This window comes from Psammomys obesus, unplaced genomic scaffold (assembly GCF_907164565.1).
Source record: "Psammomys obesus unplaced genomic scaffold, mPsaObe1.curated_primary_1811, whole genome shotgun sequence".
Lineage (NCBI taxonomy): Eukaryota > Metazoa > Chordata > Mammalia > Rodentia > Muridae > Psammomys > Psammomys obesus.
This window is the reverse complement of record NW_026596039.1, coordinates 16,802,614-16,822,742: the sequence shown is the minus strand read 5'-3', so window position 1 is coordinate 16,822,742 and position 20,129 is coordinate 16,802,614. Positions and strand designations below refer to the sequence as shown.

The following is a 20,129-nucleotide window of genomic DNA, read 5'->3' as shown; positions in this document are numbered from 1 at the left end:
TGGGGTTTACCAAGCAATGGATACACTTCAGAGCGACTGCACGAAAGTAGCAAAGATGCTGAGGAGTTCAGAAAGGAGACAGGAGGAAGCCTATTGATAAGCACCAGGAAAATCCCCCAACAAATTCATACCCTAGATTATACCCAGGGAGTATGCTCTGCCCTAAAGGTATACAGAGGGAGTGACAGGGACATTAAAGGCTCATTGTGTGGCTTTAGCCCGACACATTTACTAAGTGTAGGGGGTGGACTCTAGATTCTTTGCTCTCAAGGTTGAATCAACCTCAGCATAACTAATGAAGTCACACTAATCAAACTCTCAAATTCGCAAGGAAGAAAACAAAGCTGCTCATTTGTCACTTCTGTACGTGTGCAGGGAAATAACTGAGTTTCTCTTTACGCATCCCAAATGCTCACGTTGGCCAGCAAACCTCCCCCCTCTACCCCCCCATAGACACCATGAGCCAAAGTGAAGGGGCGGGACCTGAGGAGACCCCACCTAGACCATGAAGAGGCCCTGTGATGTTGCGGACCCAGCACTCCAGCAGAGTGCGTCTCCCGGCCTCACAGAGTTTGTGGCGTTTGCTGCAGACTGATGGTTCTTCAGTCTCTCGATGTTCTGAGGCCAAGTGCCCACCTCTGCCCAAGGAACTCTCCTCTCAGAGTGTCAGTTGGCTGCTGGCAGGTTATAATTATGCTCTGAACATGACTTCCTAAAGAATTGCAAATCAGCTCTTTCCGACTAAGGAATGGGCTCCTGCGATGTTGGAGGCTGAAGACAGCAGACATTTATTGTCTCCGTGGTTCTAGAGGTCACGGGTTGCCTGTCACGGGGTAGGTAGGGACGGAGCCCTGCAGGCTCCAGGGACAGCCTGCTACTTGCTCCTCCCAGCTTCCAGGGGCTCTGGCTGTTCCAGTCTGTCTCCACAGTCATCTCTTTTGTATCAGAGCTTTTGCGCCTCTCTTCTAAAAGGACACTTATAATATTTATAGCCTATCCGATAATGTGGAATTCGCTCTCGTGTCTGTTAATTTGATCACATCTGCAAAGACCTTACTGCACATTCACAAATTCCAGCATTCTAAGTAGCCAGCATAACATTCACAAGATCTAAGGACTTTACAATATGCTTTGGGTGGGAAGGAGGGCAGAAATTCATTTTTAATATTCATTACGTTACATTACAAATTTTTATATTGGGACCTTATCAAGTATTTTTTTTTTAATTAAAAAAAAAGTCTCTGTACGTCATGGCATATCTAAAGAAGCCAGAGGACAACTTGGGTGAGTCAGTCTCTCCCTCCACTGTGTAGGTCTCAGGGATTGCACTCAGCAATCCCTTGAGCTGATGAACCATCTCACTAGCCCCCTTATGTCTTTGATATGTCCTCAGTATCTCGTGCATGCATGAAAATGATACACAAATCAAGGTAACTTACCTCCAAATTCTCTCACCTTATGACCACTGTGCTCTGTTACCCCACTGGCACCCCCTAAAAGGCAATTGTGAACTTTATACTACAGACCCTTCAAAGTGTGCTCCCGGCACCCACAGTGCATTGAGAGCTGCCTGACACGGACTTCATCTCTTCAGGCTAACCTGTCCGCAGCAGTCAGAACCAGGCTTAACGCTAATCTCTGAACAGGGTATCAGATGATGTCATACGATTGTAGTTTGCCCTTAAATCCTCTCTACCTCACACACATGCACACTTGCTCAGATTCCTGTGCGCACACACGTGGAGGCCAAAGGGCAATCTTTGGTATCATTCTCTGAGCACCACCACTTCTACTTTTTCAGATAGGATCTCTCACTGGCCTGGAGCTCACCAAGTATATTGGGGTTGGTTGGCTACCCAGCCCTGGGGATCCACCTCCCTCTACCTTCCCAGCGCTGGGATTTTAAGTGCATCAGAACGCCCAGCCTTTCACACGAGTTTTAGACTTAAACTCGGCTCTCCACAATTGCAAGGCAAGCACTTATCTTCCCAGCCCCCTTTCCACCTTTTGAGGCTCCAGCCCCATCTAATACGCCCCTTTTCAGGAACCCCTCAGAACACAGATCTCCTTATGCTCATGCCTTCCTTTGAGGTCTTCTTGCCCAGGCTGTGGATGCCATTTCTAGGGCTCTGTAAGCTTCCTGAAAAGGAAGCCTTTCTAGAGAGTCAGTGTGTCAGTTCCTGTTCTCACTGTGGTGACAGGACACCTGACAGAAGCAGCTTACATGACGACAGCTTGTTTCAGCCCACGGTTTAAGAGGACATCAGTCCGTTATGGCAGAGGAAGCAGAGTGGTGGGAGGGGTCAATCTGTGTGTGGACGCTAACTCTGCCACTTACTCATCTTGATGGGTTAGAAAACAGAGACCTTGGGTCTGATAGGTCCAGATAGGCTGTGCCTATCCTCGTGATCCGCTTCTGTAAGCCATACCCCCTACTCCAAGATTCTATAACCTTCTAAACAGCCTACCAGCTGTAGATCAAGTGTTCAAACACAGAAGCCTGTGGAGGGGCACCTCACAGTGCCCTTAACAGTGCACAAAATATGTTTGTTAAAGAACTGTTGGTCATGGGTAGGGAAACTCTCAGAAGGCCCCACCTCTGGGTGAAGAGCTATAGGCAATTAATTACTGCTGAGAGAGAATTCCCCAGGGATGACTCTCTAACTGGTTATTCAATATCAAGTAGCCAGCCCGACAAATGTAACATAAAAGCAACACTAAGTGCATTCAGCAGATTGTACTTATTTTGTGTGCGCACCCGTGTGTGCGTCACAATTTCAGAAAAAGAGGCTGTGAACTTGAGGAGTGGGTGCTACACAGAAGGGCGAGGGAGGGAGGAAATGATGTAATATATATATATATATATATATATATATATAAAATTAACTGTTGAATGTATGGTAAACTGATGATAAGTCAGAGGCTGTATGAAAACAAAAGCATCCTTCATCCTAGCACAGGACACAACCCACCTGTTTTCTTGGAGAATTGGAAAGAGAATATTCAGAAAACCAGCAACAGCCTCCTGAGGTGTGTCTAGCATCCAATTAGAAAGGGAATCTTTATATAGTGCAAGACAGGAAATGCAGAGGTAGTTTTCTATCAAGAAACAAGGTATTGATCTTCAAGAAGGAGCCATAGAGAGCTTAAAGAACCACCTTCTCAAAACCAGGCTTAGGTGAAACTGTAGTGAGAAATTTGGTTTCTTTAAAAATCCAGTTATATTATGTGAATATGTTTTTGTTTTAGTCCCAAGTGTGGGATACGGGGCTGCTTCAGATTCCACAGCCATTAACTATGATTGTCTCGTGCTCTAGGAGGGGTGTGCTCTTTGCCAGCTGCAGATAGTTTAATCCTGGGGACTCTGGAGAGAGTATAAATGGGAGAGCCTCAGGAAGGCTTGTGGAAGCTGCTGCTCCCCCTGCTGCTGCTGGTCCCTGCAGCTGCATTTGCTGTTGCTGCTGTATTGCTGGATATTCTGATGATGAAGACTAGACTTGCCCTTAGGAACTCAACGCCCCTCATTAGCAGGAAGTAGTCTAAAGAGGTCTGCTCCCCCTTTTCCCTCTAACCTTCTTTCTCTCCTACCTAGTGCTGGGGAGTTGGAAGGGATTTGGGTAAAATAAGGGTTGGAAGGGTGGTAGATATGAGAACCCAATAAAGTAGCCCAAAAAATTACACCTACACAAAATAGAGCCCCAGGTTGAAAAACGTCCATGAATACCTGAGAGCAGGGCCCTGGGACACAGAAGACTCAGCTCAGGGCTTTCTAAGCACAACTCTCAGGTTACTAACCTGTTCAAGGTCCAGAGCTGTGACGTGATCCATTTTTTGGTCAAACATGAGGCAAATGGTGCTGATAAATTCCAGCCAAATTACTGGAGCTACAAAATGAAGTGTAATTGCTGGATGCAGGACCCCCCCCCCCATCTAGTCACATGATTAGATAGACACAGACTGTGTTGCCTGGAGCTTCATCTCAACATTAGCCACTGCTGAATACAATGTTCAGTAAAGCTCAGCCGCATAGCTGCCTTAGGTACAACTGGTCACTCCTCTTCCTGGCGCACTTTCTTAAGATGGCTGTCAGGAGGCCACACCCCTTAGCGCTCTCTTCCCTGCTTGGGTGTCCTTTCCTAATTTCCATCACTGGGTCTTCCCCTTGACCTCTAAACACTGACTCACCTTAGGGTTTATTACTTTGACCCTTTCTCTGTCTTTTCTTTCTTGTCCTAGGTAAGTTCATTCAAACCCAAATGTCACCTACATATCATCCCTAAAGTGTCTGGTTCCAGCCCCGTTTTCTCCCTGAACTCCAGACTTGTATATTCAACTGCCTGTTTGACATCTTCAATTAGATCTCTAATAGACTGTGAAATGTAACATGATTGAAACAGAACTTCTTATTTCCTTCATTTAACATCTCCTCCTCCTCCATCTCCACATCAATAAATGCCAATTTCATCCTTCCAGTTGCTCAACTCAAAACCTGTGAGGTCTCTCTTAATTCTTGCCTTTCAGTCCCACTCCGAACCCAATACATCATCAGCCAGTCTCATGGGGATCCGCTTTCAGAATGTATCCAGATTCCAACCACTCGATCATTTCCATGGACTGCCCTGTAGCCCATGACCTTCTAGATAACACAGGCCCCGGAATCCAGCTGTCTGTTGCCTTCCTGTGCAGTCAATCTTTCATGGCATCCACATGACCCTTCTAAAACAAATTCAATCGTCTCTGTTATCTGCCTCTAACACTCCAAAGATGTCCCCATAAATTTTATGAGCTCCACATCGTCAATGAGGTCTGTGTGGCCCTACGAGCTCTTTTTCCCATTTCATTCCCCATCGCCTTAATTTCAGCACTCTTGTTATACAGACCTTTTTGCTATCCTCAGCAAGTTATTAAGCTGAACTAAATAGAAAGCATTAAAACCTATTATAAAATAAAATATAAAGAGGTACTTTGCAACATCAATAACATAAAGCTGTAAAGGAATAGAGTTTTTGTAGTTAATGAGCAAAGTCTCAGTTTTGCAAGATGGAGACTTCTGAACTTGGATGATGGCATGGTGCTGTAAATACACTAAATACCACTAAACTCAGTGGTTAAACTAGTAATTTTTATGTGTTACTACAATTAAAAATAATTTAAAATCATTCACACTAGGTATTACCTGCAAGAGTATCTATAATTATCAATAGGTATTATAGATATACCTATAATATATGTAATATAGAGATAGGCAACAGATATATCTACAGGTAATCTTATTACCAAAAAAATAAATAAAAAATAAAAATAAACCATTCTGGGCTAGGGAGATTGTTTAGTCGGAAAACGCATTTACTGTGCTGAGGACCTGAGTTTGCTTCCCAGCACCCATGTAGAAAGCTGAGTGTGGCTATGTGTGCCTGGAACCTCAGCACTTGCGGGGTTGGGTAGGAGGCAGAGACAGGAGGATCCCTTGGGCTAGCTGCCCAGCCACGCTAGCCAGAAAAACAGTGAACTCAAGGTTCAGTGAGGGAATAAAGTGATAGGGGAAGATACCCAATGCCCTCCTGTGGCCTTCCCACACATAGGAGCTAGAGCCAGAGCTCGGCTGGTAAAGTGTCTGCGGGCAGCATGAAGTCCTTGGCTTTATCTCCAGCATTCCATAAACCAGATGTGGTGGTACACACCTCTAACCTCAGCACTCAGGAGACGAGGCAAGAGGGTAAGAAACTCGAGGTCTTCTTCATCTGCACAGTGAGTTCAAGGCTAGCCTGGGATATATGAAACTGTCTCATAAGAAGCTAGCGACACCAGTGAGAACCAAGGAGCTGGCTCAGTCTATAAGCTGTTATGTAAGTACGAGGACCTGTCCCTAACATCCATGTGAAAGTTAAATGTGGTGGCACACAGCTATCACCCCAGCACTAGGAAGGCGGAGATGGGAAGATCCCTAGGGCCTGCTGGCCAGCCAATCCAGACAAATCAGAAAGTCTCAGAATCAGAAAAAGATTCTTCTGTCTCAAAAATTAAAATGGAGAGGAAGACGCTTGCTATGGACTTCTGGTTTTGATATGCACTGTCACATACATGTACACACGAACACACACACACATACAACAAACACCTTACACCCAGAGTGGCAATAGTACCTGACTATAAACAGTATTGAAACAAATCCAATGTGTAATAACCTATGGTCCTCACACTTCACTGAGTGTGGTCAATGACAATGGACCTGGCTCCATAGGAACTGGACATGACTCCTTTAAAGATAGGAGTTAGGTTTTCTTTTTTGTTTTGTTTTGTCTGAGACAGGGTTTCTCTGTGTAGCCCTGGCTCTCCTGGAACTCATTCTGTAGACCAGGCTAGCCTCAAACTCATAGGCCCACCTGCCTCTGCCTCCTGCGTGTTGGGATTAAAAGCGTGTGTCACCATCACGTGGCTAGGACTCAGGTTTTCAAAGCAGACTGCTGGAAACTTGAAAGCTACCTGTCTGATATAAGACAATCATCCACAGATAAACAAGCTGCAGCAAAATTCTGACTATCTTCATCGTGTGTCATTTGACAATATTGTATCCTTTGACACAGCCCAAGCCACAAAGCTGCCTACAGTGTATAATTAAAGGTTTCAGATAGACTCAGGTTTTCTCCTGCCAAATGCCATTCATCTACACTTGAGTCTTCCAACCAATATAACTGAAGCATAATTTGTAAAACCAGCTCACTTGTGTGAATATTTTGTCCTGCCATTTTAAGGCACTGTGTGGCTTAAAGGAGTAGAGGAATTACTTTTGGATACTTAAACCACAAAGCTCACTCCTATCATTGGAAAAAAGAGGGTGCCAGGACCTAGAAAAGTAAAGTGACTTGTCTGCAGTCACACCTCTAGTTTGTGGAAAAGCTAATACTAGATTCCAGGGACCCTGATGCTTTAGCTAGTATTTCTTTTCAAAGTCGTAAGTACAGACATCTTGGAGGTATTGTGGGCTCAGTTCTACACCGCTACAATTATAAGGTGAATAATTATGTTAAAGTAAACCATAGGTTCTGTAGACACTCCCCAAAATATAGGATATTGCCATCGTTCTTGGTTGCTCATCAGAACTAGACAGTTAAGACCCTGTTGTTGAAAATACCCCAAAAATTGGTCACAGACATGGACCATTTAAGTCTCTACTGATCAGGAAGCTTTCTCCCTACTGACTAGCTTTCATAGTAGTAGAGGGTGCTAGGCAGGCTGCTGGCAGGAAACTTTTAATAATCTTATCCAACTGTGAACCTAGTGAACGGTAATTATGACTAGTGTGATAAGATATGCACATGTGTGCAATAATGGTACAATTACTATGGGGGTAACCAGCCGTCCTGGTTGAATTTAAAGCCCACCTTGGGAAGAAACGAGTTCCCAGTTCTGTAACTATAGCCATGAACCCATGATTGGGGAGCTCATAAGCCCTAGAAATATACTTATTATTATTATTACATTTTATGGATACAACATCAAACTGCCCTCTAAATTTGTATGTCTCCATCAGTAGATTAAGGGCAGTTCTCATACATCATCTGAGAAGTGTCTTGGTGTAGTGAATGGTGGTTAACACAGAAAAGTCACAGCTGGTCCCAGTGCAGAGAGAGTCAGTGGAGTGCCCAAGTGGGATGTCTCTCTAAGGCTCAGTGACCATCATGGGAGAGAGAAGACTGCGAGAGCCAGAGGGCAGGGAGGGCCAGTCTAAAACAGTGCCTTCTGGAGATAAGAGGATCTCCGTGCTCTTGATTCCACAGCAGCTGTGGTTATTGCCTGCACAAAACCAAGCCAGCCAACATTCTTTCTCGTGGAGTAGGGAGGGATTCGTGAGCCTCTGCCCTAACTGAGGAGCCACAGCTGATGGCTTCTGGGGGAAGTCGGTCGGTTTTCTTTAATGGCATGGCTCCTGGTGGACTGACCATGCTCCAGCAGACGGCCCCGTGCCCGGGAGTATATATATGATCAGCCGGAACTGGGAGTCAATAGGTTATAAACAAACAAGTGACACAAAGTTGGGGGTTAGGAAGGTTGGGGGTAGATTTGGAAGGAGTTGGGGTGAATAATCAAAACATATATAGTATGAAATTCTCAAAGAATAAAAATAAGCTTAAAGCAAGTCACACAAATATTTTGACTTCTCAATAAAGTTATGTGTATACTGTTCTGTGCTCTATTATATATGCAATAGCATTACATCTTTAAAAAAAAAAAAAAGCAATATACAGGGCCTGGAGAGATGGTTCAGTGGTTAAAGGCACTTGTTCTGGCAGAGGACCTGGGTTCATCCCATGGGGACTCACAACACCTTGTTCTGACCCCTGGATGTACCGGACATGCATATGGTACACATACCTACATGTAGGCGAAACAATCACATACCCAAGGTAAATAAGCCTAAAAGAAAATTAAAGCCGTCCACAGACTTCATGATTCTTTACTGCTAATGATGCTCTGACCTGTTTGAAAGATAAACTTTCTCATGCACGGTTGACACAAGCCTTCGATTCTTTAAGAAAAGAAAAGAATGTGACATGCCACAATGTGAGGCATTCTTGAATCATCTTTGGAAATGGGGAGGAGCTTGTACCAGACAACGTGTAAGAGTGACAACTAGACATGGCTTCATTTTCTCCTGCCACTGCCCTCACACTGTCTCCACCAGTCTTCTCTTTTCTGGCCTTGAAGACAACTTTGACAGCCTCTATAGCTTTCTGTGTTACTCATGTGCAAGATCCCCTTCGCTGGTGGTCAGATATTAACAAGCCCTCATCTGGTGTAAGTCAAGCCCTGTCATTTATCCAGTTCCAAACCCTTTTCCTCATCTAGTAGGATATGCTGACGAGGTGGAAGCAGGAGGATCATAAGTTTGACACCATCCCGGTATACACTGTGTCAATGGCCATACAACCCTGAAGACACCCATCCTCCTCTGATCTGGGGAGAACATGCACCAGGTAATCTCCAGACTCCTGTGTGGGGAGCACATGGAGTGTTTCCAGTGTGTGCTTTCCCTTCACCGAAGGCAACTAGCAACCTAAAGGTAACCTTCAGGCAAAGCAGGTCTCTGCCAAGGATGGAGCCTTAAAGTGTTTGAGCAAGCATGTATTTAACTGTCACAGTCTTTGGGCGTGGCATGCAATTTCTGCCACTGCATTTGGAAAGAACATAATGGTGATTGTAGGTAGAGCGGAGGTGGGCTCTACATCCCGAGTAGATGGCCATAGTTTCTAATAGCCATGAAGATTACTGAGCAACTGTGACCTTTCACCAGAGCACAAAGTACCTTGTCATTCATTCTTCATCCCTGAAGCCCCCAAAGGGCTGTCTTGGAGCATCTCTCAGTCAAAAGGAAACTGGTGATCAGAGCTGGCACACCACAGGTCAAGTAGAATTTCTTCAAATCGTAAACCACTCATAGCTCTGCAGAAATACTATTTTTAGTTTGGTAAACTTATTATTACGGTCCTAAAACTGTTTTGTACACTTGAAATGCCCAAATAAAATACCCCAAGAATGACTACAGTGCTCCTAGAATATATTGTTGCATCTGGATCTAAGACCTTTGGGAGTTAAGATGGTCTAAATTCTGTAGCTACTTTATTTGCATATCATTTTGTGATATAATCAATGCACTGTTTAGAAACACCAAGACTATTTCAAAGTTCAGAACCAAATTTATCTCACCCCTTAGTCACAATCTTCATTTGACCCAAAACTGCTCAAATTCTGTAGTTTACAAACTAGACTGTTGCTGAGTTTTCTGTGGTGACCCTGTAGTTCTCATTTGAGGAAGATTGTATACCCCACAGGACATCCTGTAATTTGGGGGAAGTTTTTGGTAATCATATTTGGAGAGGGTTGGCAGCGTTAGCTGGCATCAAGTGGTGGGGACCAGAATGGTGCTAGGCACCTTAGGTAAAGCACAGGCTGGGGCTATGGGGAAGAGTGCCCGGCCCGGACTTCTGAGAGTGTGGAGGAGCACACTTACACACATAGGGAGAACACGCCGAAGCTAGAGGTAGACAGGTGACTTCTTCACTTGGGCTCAGCTGGACTACACCTTATTTTGTGAGGCAGCATCACTCTGTTGGATCAGGGCTCCCTGCTTGGCTAGAATTGACTAGAATTGCTGACCAGCAAGCTCCAGGGGCTGGCCATGTCCATTTGTTTTGTTTCTTCGGGGTTTTGCTTGCATAGGTTTTAAGGATCTGAACACAAGCCCTCACGGTTTACAGCAGATACTTTACCAATGAGGGCATTGCAGCTTTTTCATTTTTTTTAAAGTGGATATCCTATCTATTTAATGTCCTCTTTACCTGGCACTCAGAGAAAGAACGCAGGCCCAGAACAGAGCAGCTCAGAGGTCTGCCTCGAGTGGGGGTGTGGCATGCCCCCTCGGCATTCATTTTATCCTGGTGGTGGAAAGGATTGGGACAGAAAACAACGTATACACAAGACCTAAACTCTAAACACTTTAAAAATAGCTTCTTAGCTTGGAAAGAAGTCAAGCTCCTTTTTAAAGTATTAAATCATTTTCTGTTCTCCCATTATTTTTAGTTATTTCTGTACATCCCTCCACATTCCAAGAGGTTCTCAGGGGTTTGCTGTCCCTGTGCTGTTGACTCAGTTTTCTCCTATGCAGCCTGTATGGACTCCAGAGTCCATCAATACAGGCTTCAATTTAGAAAGAAGAGAGATTTTTGGAAAGTCCGCATAAAACTACAGATTCTTAGCGGATAAAAAAAAAAAAAAGAGTTAAATTCCTACTGTGTGTAAAGTAGTGGGTTGTATGCTGAGAGAGCTATTTTTGAAAAGTATAAATCACAGCTGATGTTTTTCAGTAATCTGTGATCTGCCAGTGAGATAGGTTCCGTGCCCGAGGGAGGATGGCTGACGTCACAAAGCAGGCTGCACTCTGGGCCTCAGCAGGCAGGCAGGCATGGCCCTCAACCTCCCTATCCCTCTGGCAGGGAAGGGGCAGAGCAGGACAAGGTGAAAGTGGCCCAGTGGGGAATATACTGGAAAGGAGAAGAGGTTGGAGGGAGACTGAATAGGAACCAGTCTTAGGGGCCTTGATGTGGGGGTGGGGGGGAGTTAGGATTTTATTCTAAAGATACAAGGAGTATCTAAGCAGGAAGTGTTAATGATCAAAGGTGCATTTGGTGACTGCAGCTCACTTGCCTGAAGCCATGACATAGCTCTCCCACAGGGGACCCGAGACAGTTAACTATCTCAAGTTCTGCTGTGAGCAAGTGCAAGGGGCAGGATTCATACCCCTTAACCACATGGGCCTGGGACAGATCAGGAAGCGTCCAAGTGCAGAGAGGCAGATGGACAGAGCGCTTCCAGGAAGAAGTCAGCAGGGTCAGGTGTTGCTGAGCCATCAGGAAGGAAATCCGAGAAACAGCGATCAGATTTGTGACCTTTACCAGAGCTGTGTTTCGGGAGAGAGGTGAGGAGAGGAGTCTCCTGTGGGGCAGGAAGGATGACAGCAAATCTAGCCCCGGGGAGGAGCTGGCAGGGAGCACAGCAGAGAGGTTTCTAAGCTCCCTTCTGAAGGAGCAGATGCAGCCTCGACTGTACTCGAGGGCTTGAAATATCCTATTCTTTTGAAAAGAACACATTTCAGTAATTATAGCAAGAGACAATTAGCTTCTTTGCATGCAGGTAAAATGCAAACATTTAACTATTTCTAGGGAAACTGTTGGGGAGAAAGACATTGCATGGGCTCCACACAGCTTGCTTTGGAGTGGGTTTGAGGGAAAGCCATGGCACAAAGGCTCCCCACTGAGCACATCTGTCTGATCCTGGTCTGAACCAAAACCCTGAGCAGCAGAACAGACATTCTCAGACAGGTCTTTTGTTTTAATGAGTGGTTAGAACTGCAGCTATCAGTTTTCATGCTAGGTACTGGATAGTGTTTATTACAAATCAAACACAGTCTCAGGGAAACTGTAGCTTTTGAAAGGGAGTTCTACTTAGGACAAATAATTCAGAGCCATGAGGGCAGGCATAGAGTTCACAAGAGAAGGAAGAGGTGCTGGAAGAGGAGAAAGAGGAGTTGTTCTTTTATCAAGGCCTCTTTCCATGCCTGTCAGCTCCCTTCAGCACCCTGGTGTAGGTCCTTGCACAGTTCCAGGTTTGAATCAGCCCCCGGGATGCCTATGATTTTGCTGTGTCCCAGACAATGCTCCCACAAAGTGCACATTCAGGACTGTTGGGCCCAAGGGAGGGAGCTCTGAGCGTGCTGCTGCTGGTTCATGCTTGCTGACCACACTTCCCAGTCACGCTGGGAAGAGCTTCGAGAGCGAGCTCACAGGGAAGACGCCAGCAGGTGTTTAATGTTTAAACAATGCCACAGGGTACTACAGGTAACAGTGATGGGACTGCCTGGGTGGAAACTGCTGTGAGTGAGCACAGGTTTTCTTTTTCACAGGCTGAAAATTTGGTGGTTGGCAAAGCATTATAGGGTCTCCTTTGGAAGTCACCAAAAGTGCTGTGCAGCTCAAGTAGATAGAAGTCTCACAGAACCCCACTGCCGTGGGACTCTCCATATTCTTTGCTGCCCTTTTCATACTCTCAGAATGAACCTCAGGGTCTTCCAATCTCCATCTCTATACTTCCTGATTCTCCCCAGGAGTTTCCTCTTTCACAACACTGGAGCAAAAGTAAGACAACTTTTTTTCCCTCTTTCATCTGCATGTTCCTATAAGGAACATATAAGGCCGCCGCAGGGCACAGTGAGAGCCACTACTAACAAACACAAGGAATGTGGGAAGCTGGGAGATTCAAGGACAAGGACGCGCAGTAATTTGTTAGCCCCTCCCATGGCACCAAGTATGAGAGAGTAAAAACAAAGTCAAAGCCTTTGTCTTCTGGGACACGTGTTCCGTGGAGGAGATGGCTAGAAACTCAAGGAAGACTTCATGCCATGTGCTAGGAGGTGCTGTGAATGCTAACAAGACAGGAAGGCTAAGGGTTGCCTCACTGGGGGGCGGTGAGACCTTAAGCAAAGCCTCAAGGAGGTAAAGAAGTGAGTCCACCCGCCCGTACCTGCAGGAAGAGCATTCTAGAAAAAAAAAAAAAGGAAAACCTACCATAGCCAAGATGCTGGGGCTGAGAAACACAGGCTGGCCAGTCGAAGTGGATCAGAGTGGGATGGAAGGTTGGAGAACTAAGAGGCAGCAACTTGCCCTCACGGTCGAGAAAGGACAAGCCCGGGGTCTGGGCTGCACTGACTTAGCCTTGGAGATCACGTCTGCTCCTGTGTTGTTTATTTTGGGCTTCAAGCTCCTCATCTGTACACCTGACCACAAAGGGTAACTGCAAAGAGACATGGAATACGAGACCCCTAACGGGACACACCACATGCCAGGCGCCGGCCCACCACCTACTGGCTCCCTCTACCTTTCCCTCGCTCTTTCTGCTCAGCTCCCACTGTGGCTGAAGGAAAGTGATTGGAAGCAGGCCATTCATGAGCCTCTCTGAAGATGTATTAGCAGGTGCAAGAAAACAAACCAAAAACTACTGTTTCTGTATGAACAGAGTGGTCGTGGGAAAGTAACATTTTAGTTTCTGCAACTAAAAATCTTGAGCAATCCACACCAAACCATGAAAGGTTCTCACTGCTTACACCTAAGATTACCACAGATTTTGACTACTGACTTTCAACCTTCCTTTTTTTTTTCTCTTAATGACAATGAGCATTAATTATATTTACAAAAAAAAATAATAATCACAACATAGGCCAGTGTTGACTGATGAAGGGAAAGTAGCTTTCTGGCCTTGCTTTCATGGACTTGATCCCACCCACATAACACAGGCTGTGATGGCCCAACTTTAGGGACTCTTAGGGAGTTCTAGGGGCCTCATGTGAGATGGGGGGGGGGCAAGTGAGTTCTGAGATGGTCCTTGGCCAGCATCCATGACCCCAGCTGGTTCCATTTGAAAGGAGGCGATGGGCAATCTTGCTACAGCTCCCATCAAGAACAGAAACAGAAACCAATGAAATTTAAGTACTTCCGAGTAAACCATCTATGATCTTCTGTGATTCTCGAGGGTTGGCACTACATTTTTTCACTTGAAAATACTAAATTAGGGATATTATAAGTAAAACCCCATCTCATAACTAAATAACTTGCAAGATCAGCCAACACAAGACAGATCCCGGTAACTTATTCACCAATGCATTAAAACCTGCACTATAACCAGTTACAGGAAAATGCATAGCGTCCCTCTGAAATGTACACTCTTAGTGAGAGTAATAAAAATTAATGCTGAAGCCTTCATAATTGCCTGTATAGCTTTTCCATATTTAAAACTGTTTCAAAAATATATGTGGCCCAGATTTTCTTTTTTTCATTTCCGGAATTGACCTTTGCACCAAGAAGGGTGCTCACCTGTGCATTACATAAAATTCTGTTCTCATGGATGGCGGTAGAGCAGTCTACCTCATGCTTGGCAATTATGAAATTCCTACCTGGAGAAGAGCCTGATAACTTTCCAAGGGGAAACCCTTCTCTTCCCCAGAAACCAAGCAACACCTCTTTTGACTTCCTGTTCCTTCCCAGTGCTGTCAGGTTCATCTTGAATTTCTGACCACAGGCTGGAAATCTCCAGGGCAGAAAAATTCCACCTCAGCATTTCCATAAGCACCGGAAATTGAACTCTTCCAAAACAGAGTATTTTCTGAAAGGCAAATCTTCTATACGAATTGTCGACTGTCAACAGGAGTCGGGATAAGGAAGGAAGTAGCATTCTGCTCAAGCCAGGCTCACGGTCCAAGAAAGAAAGAAAAACGGCTTTACTGAACCTGCAGCAAACAATTTTATACATCTTGCTTACTACTGTCTATCATGCCAATGCGTCATTAAAAGCTGTTTTCCATGAGATGTGCCAGCCAGTTGATTCTTTATATTCAACTATTGCTTCCTCACCACTAGTTCAATTATACAACCTGAATATAAAAATCCAGCAGCTCTCTCCATTCATGAAACTACAGCAGTTTATAAGCCCATGAAAACTGCTATGAATGTGTAACAAAAATCAGCACCTGAGCTATAAGAATGCACTTGTGAAAGGGGAAATTAAATATAAATTTCAAGAGCTTTGACTCAATAACTGCCACATTTGTAGAAAGTAGATTATGGCACATGGCTGGCATGGATTCCGTCACCCCATAACAGCACCCGTAAGTGTGATAAGACATTGTTGCGATGACCGGCAGTGATAGCAAAAAATGGTGTTCAAGACAGAGAGGGTGGTTGCGAGGGTGAGAAATGTGCCAGCACTCTACACGATACGTAGGTACTTCATGGGTTTGAGCTAGGAGTGAAACACATTTGTCAACATAGTTGATTATGTGGGATAGTTTTACAGCAGGTTGTCTTGGACCTTGTGTTTAAAAATAGGATCAGTTGAGAGAGGGGGGCCACTGCCAGGATACAAAGTGAATAAACTGTAATTAATAATAATAATAATAAATAGTAATAATATAGGATCAGAGTCGCCACAAAAAAAATTCCACACAGTCCCACTCATGAACAACAGTTTCTCATATTGGAAAGCCTGATAAGCAAAGGAGAGACAATTGCCTCAGGACCTCTATGCTCCCACGTGAAAATGGAAAGGTGGATGAGGCAGCCAAGCTGGAGTTAAAGGTTGAGCCCCCAGCGCCCTGTAAGCGGGTGTGATGCACACGAATTACATCTTTTCCTGCTCCTGACTGTGTGACCTTGGGCGAGTCAGTTAGCCTTTGAGGACCCAGCTGCTCAGAGACAGCAGCCGTGCAGTGAGGACCAAGGAAATCAGCCACAAACGACTTTTAGCTCAGCACCGAGTCCAGAGGAGTACACCTCATGATGCAATGTGGCGCTGAGGTCCAGCTGTCATAGCCCACATCTTGCAATAGTCATTTTCATTTTGTGCTTCCAGCTCTTTCCACTATATTATTTCTGGGGGAGGACGGTAGGGAAGCAGCTACATACATTCTGCTTTCCCCACTCTTCTTCAGAGCTGAGAAAAACGCTAGCGAGATAGGTAACATCCACTGAGGAGAAATTCAGTGTCTATGTCTATGGAATACAAATAAATCGTACGATTTCAGTCTCTGACATATAAGGCAAAGAAATCATAGGCAGATTTTATTTCCAAAGAGACAAATGACAGGCAACACAAAGAAGACAGAAGAGACCTGTACGGGCCTTTCGTTATCTCAGTATGGGTGTCTAGGAAACGGAATGGAGTACGGGGTCTGACTTCCAACAGGTGGCTCGTTTTAATCGTCTTCAGATGCAAAACCGCGATGAGTTTGAGTAGGCAAGTATCAGACATTCAATTCAAGGCCTCCTCTTAACAATTTAGAGAGAGAATTTCCTGGGTTTAAGCCTCCCTGGCAAGTTAGCTTGCACCTGTCCTCTGAACAGGATGCCAGGCTGACGCGAAACCCTCCATCCTTCCCAGACCGTCCACCCTGCCGCTGGGGCGCCTAGCGACAACCCGGGGAAACCCACTAGGAAGTGGCCACGACCAACCAAGCCACAAATCCCCAGGGTGTGGGATTTCCACCTCTACGCCACGTCTGAAAAACCGAAAATAGGCGCCCGCTTGCTATACTGCAATGGGATTCCCCTCAGAAGCAAACCTCCCGCACCCCCGGCTTTCATGTTTTATTAATAAATGCAAGATGGCACACGGAGGCAAAGAATGGGACGTGAGGCATCTGCAGCTGGACCCGAACCAGGGCAGTTTGCAAAAATAAATAAGAAGCATGTGGCGAGCAGATTCCCTAGGCTGGAGCTCAAGACCCCGGGCTGCCCCGCGGTCGGTCGCCAGGCTCCCCAGCACGGGGCATGAAGGTCAGCTGCAGGAGCCTAGTCCTCCCGGGCAGTCACCGTGCAAACCGCGACCGGCCCCTACCCTCGCCTCCCTCACCCGCCCGCCCGGGCCACGGCAGGGGAAGCCCCGGCGGCCGCCGGCTGCGAGGACACGTACCTGCTGCCGGGGCTCAGGATTCGCTCTGCTCTGCGGCGCCGGGCCCGCGCTCCCGCTCCCGGGGCTCCCCTCTCCGCCCCCCGCCCCCGCCCCCTCGCGGCCCCGCCGCTCCCTCCGCCCCTCCGCCCACCCCGCTCCAGCGCGCGCGCGCTCCTCCGCGCCGGCGGCTCTCCCGGGCCCGCGCCTGCGCCCTCGCCGCCCGCGCGCGCGCCTCCGCCGGCGCGTTCCGGAGGCCGCGGAGGGGCCGCCGGGCTGTCTAGGAAACGGCGGGGACCGCGCGTGGGTGGTCACCGCCACCGAAGGGCGCACGGGCATCGGGGCGCGGGTGACCCGGTCACGAGCAAGGGCCGGAGGCGGAGGCTGGCGCCTGCGGTCCCGCCGCACCTCCCTGGGTGCGTTTTCGCGCGGTGCGTGCGCAGTGAGCGGCGACGCGCGGTGTCCTCCGAGCGTTCTGCCCGCCTCCCCCCCCCCCCCCCCCCGGCGAGCGCGCTGCCCCAAGGAGCCTTTGAAGGCCCTGCCCACCTCTCAGTGGTCCCCATCCCTCCCTCGCGCGACACTCACCGCTCTCCATCTACAACCCGCGATGGAGAGCCCTGCCCTTGAAGCACCTGTCCGGATGGAGAATGCCCGGGGTGGACCAAGTCACTGAGCAGTCCGGGGTTACCGTGCTGCTGTGAACAGTCTTTAAAGGCAGTTTGTAGAATTTGCAACTCCTAAGAATATAGCCGCTTTCCTTCGGGGTTCTGGCCTCCTTACTTTCAAGATCCAGAGACCTTCCTTTCTCGAGGACACAGAGTTTCTGGGTGACTTCGGGGTTCTCTCCCAGAGAAATCACTGTTTGGCTAGGGTCAGGCGGCCTTCAGGAATGCCCCGCGGCTTCCTTGCCTTGTCTTATCACCCAGCCTTTCTAACAAAGGGAAGGAAATTAGAATTGAAGACTTTTAACACCCAGGCCATACATAGGACTGCCTGAAGGGTTCGGACCAATCTTTTAATAGAAGCAGAAATGTCTAGATAGGCAACATACATCTAATTTTGGCCACCAGGAGGGGGAATATATATATATATATATGATTTGGTCCTCACCAACCAACATTTCTTAACCATCTGTAATGTCTAATTTCAGAGGGGGGGAAAGTCCTTGGAAAAAAATAGTTGTAGAAGCCACGTGGTTTGACAAGCTTTTCCCCTACCAGTTCTAGGCATAAGTACACTTGTAAGTAAAACTGTTTCCCTCTCAACATGTTATTCTGCACCCATTTAGTAGAACTACACTTAAGATTTCCTTAAAGGTAATGAACAGTATCCATGACCAATGTTGAGCTGGTTAAACATCTAGCAAAATATTAAGATATAAACACCGGACTTTCTGAATAAGACTCCAGTAATAGGCACAAAAACAAACCCTGGAATTAATAAATGGAATTGCATGAAGTTACAGAGTTCCTGTAATCACCCCCTCCAGTCAGAAAATCGAGAGGAGACAGCCTACAGAATGAAAAAAAAAAAAAAAAAAAAAAGTAAAAAGGGACCGAATCCGTTACAGTTTAAGAACTGTCTCCTTTAGATTGGCCTGTAGACACGCCTGTGGGGCATTCCTTTGATGAAAGATTGACGTGGGAGGGTCCAGCCCACTGTGGGCGGTGCCAACATTGTATAGGTGATCTTAGGTGCTATAAGAAAGCAGGCTTGGAAGCTAGCAAGCGGTGTTCTTCCATGACCTCTGCTTCAGCTTCTGCCCCGGCTTCTCGCAATGATGGACTCTAAACTGTAAGTCAAAGACTAAATAAATAAAATTCTAAGTAAATACTAAGGGTAGGACAAGTATTTACAGGAAGAAAAAATAGACTCATCCATTTATCTAGAAACTTTGTATTCTAATAGTTTTTTTTTTCCTTTAAGTATAAGCCAATGTACTTTAGGGTAGCATTTTTTTCCTTCCATGGTTGTCCAAGAAGACCTGGAGAGAGACACGTAAGTGAAGCATACACAATGACATCTTTTGCCATTGCGTTCTGGCTTGCTTGGCTTTGCAGCACTGGCGAATGAATCCAGTTGTGCTACGCCAATGCTCTGCCACTGAGCTATATCCCCAGCCACAGATGTCTTTACTCTTTCTTCTCTCTTTTCCCCTCCTCTGCAACCCAGAGGAAATTAAAAAAAGCCCCAACATTTGCAATGTGTCAGCTCTACGTTTCCCCCTGGTGGTGGGTCACTGCCACAGCAGGTGCCCAGATAAAAATCTTCCTTAGATAATTTTAGAGTGTTGAAAACCTTAGCTTTGGGGGGAGGTTGGGGCGGGGGGAGGGCAGAATACGGGACGGGAGGGCGACGAGAGGGAAGGATGGGGGACGGGAGACGGGGGACCGGACGGACACGGCTACATAGCGACAACATGTTTCCTCTAATTTTGCCTTCTCTGCTTTTCATAATATACTAAATCCTGAGATGCAGAGAAGGCTTACCATTGGTCTGCAAGTGTAATCTACACCAGGGTTCTCGGTGTTGTTACTCAGCTTTCCTGGCCTTCAGGAATCGGTGAGGAACACTTGTTTAAAGTCAGATTCTGGAGCCTCTCAAACACATTGAAATCTGATTTCCAGAAGATTGACTTGAGAATTTTGTTTTAACTGCCTCAGGTGATATTCCTGAGAGCAGAAGCTGGGCGCTCCTCCCGCTGTGAATTAGCGCAGGTGTTGCTTTAATACAGGGCAGGTGACTAATGGGTGGGAGGCCTTTGTATCTGCATGTAAAGGAGCAACAAGAAAACAAGCTCAGGTGCAGGATGGAAGAAACTGCTTAAGACTTGTGTCTTACTTTCTAACAAACAACACTGTTTCTAAGGTGGTATCATTGGCACATCTATGCCAAGATGCCATTAGAGGTAAGCCACCTCTTCTTTTGTTTGAAAAGGTTGTGTTTTGTTTTTCTGGGTGGCGGGGCATCCCAGTACTCCCAGCACTGGAGAAGCAGATGCAGGCAGACCATGAGTTTAGAGTCACCCTGGGCTACATAGGAGGCCCAAGACTAGCCTGAGCTATATAGTGAGACCCTGTTTCAAAAAAATCCAAAATCAGAAAGAGAGAGAGAGAAAGAAAGAGAGAAAGAGAGAGAGA

At 46.4% G+C, this 20,129-nt stretch overlaps 1 protein-coding gene across 2 annotated transcripts in view; it reads right to left on the bottom strand.

Moving 5' to 3' along the window:
• Positions 1-17,075, bottom strand: part of Tmem266 (transmembrane protein 266) — a 105,434-nt gene extending 88,359 nt beyond the window's left edge. For both annotated transcript variants that reach the window (XM_055621726.1, XM_055621727.1), the window contains exon 1: positions 17,014-17,075. The gene's annotated coding sequence lies outside the window, so the exon portion shown is untranslated. The remainder of the gene's footprint in view (positions 1-17,013) is intronic.
• Positions 17,076-20,129: the final 3,054 nt, after the last annotated feature.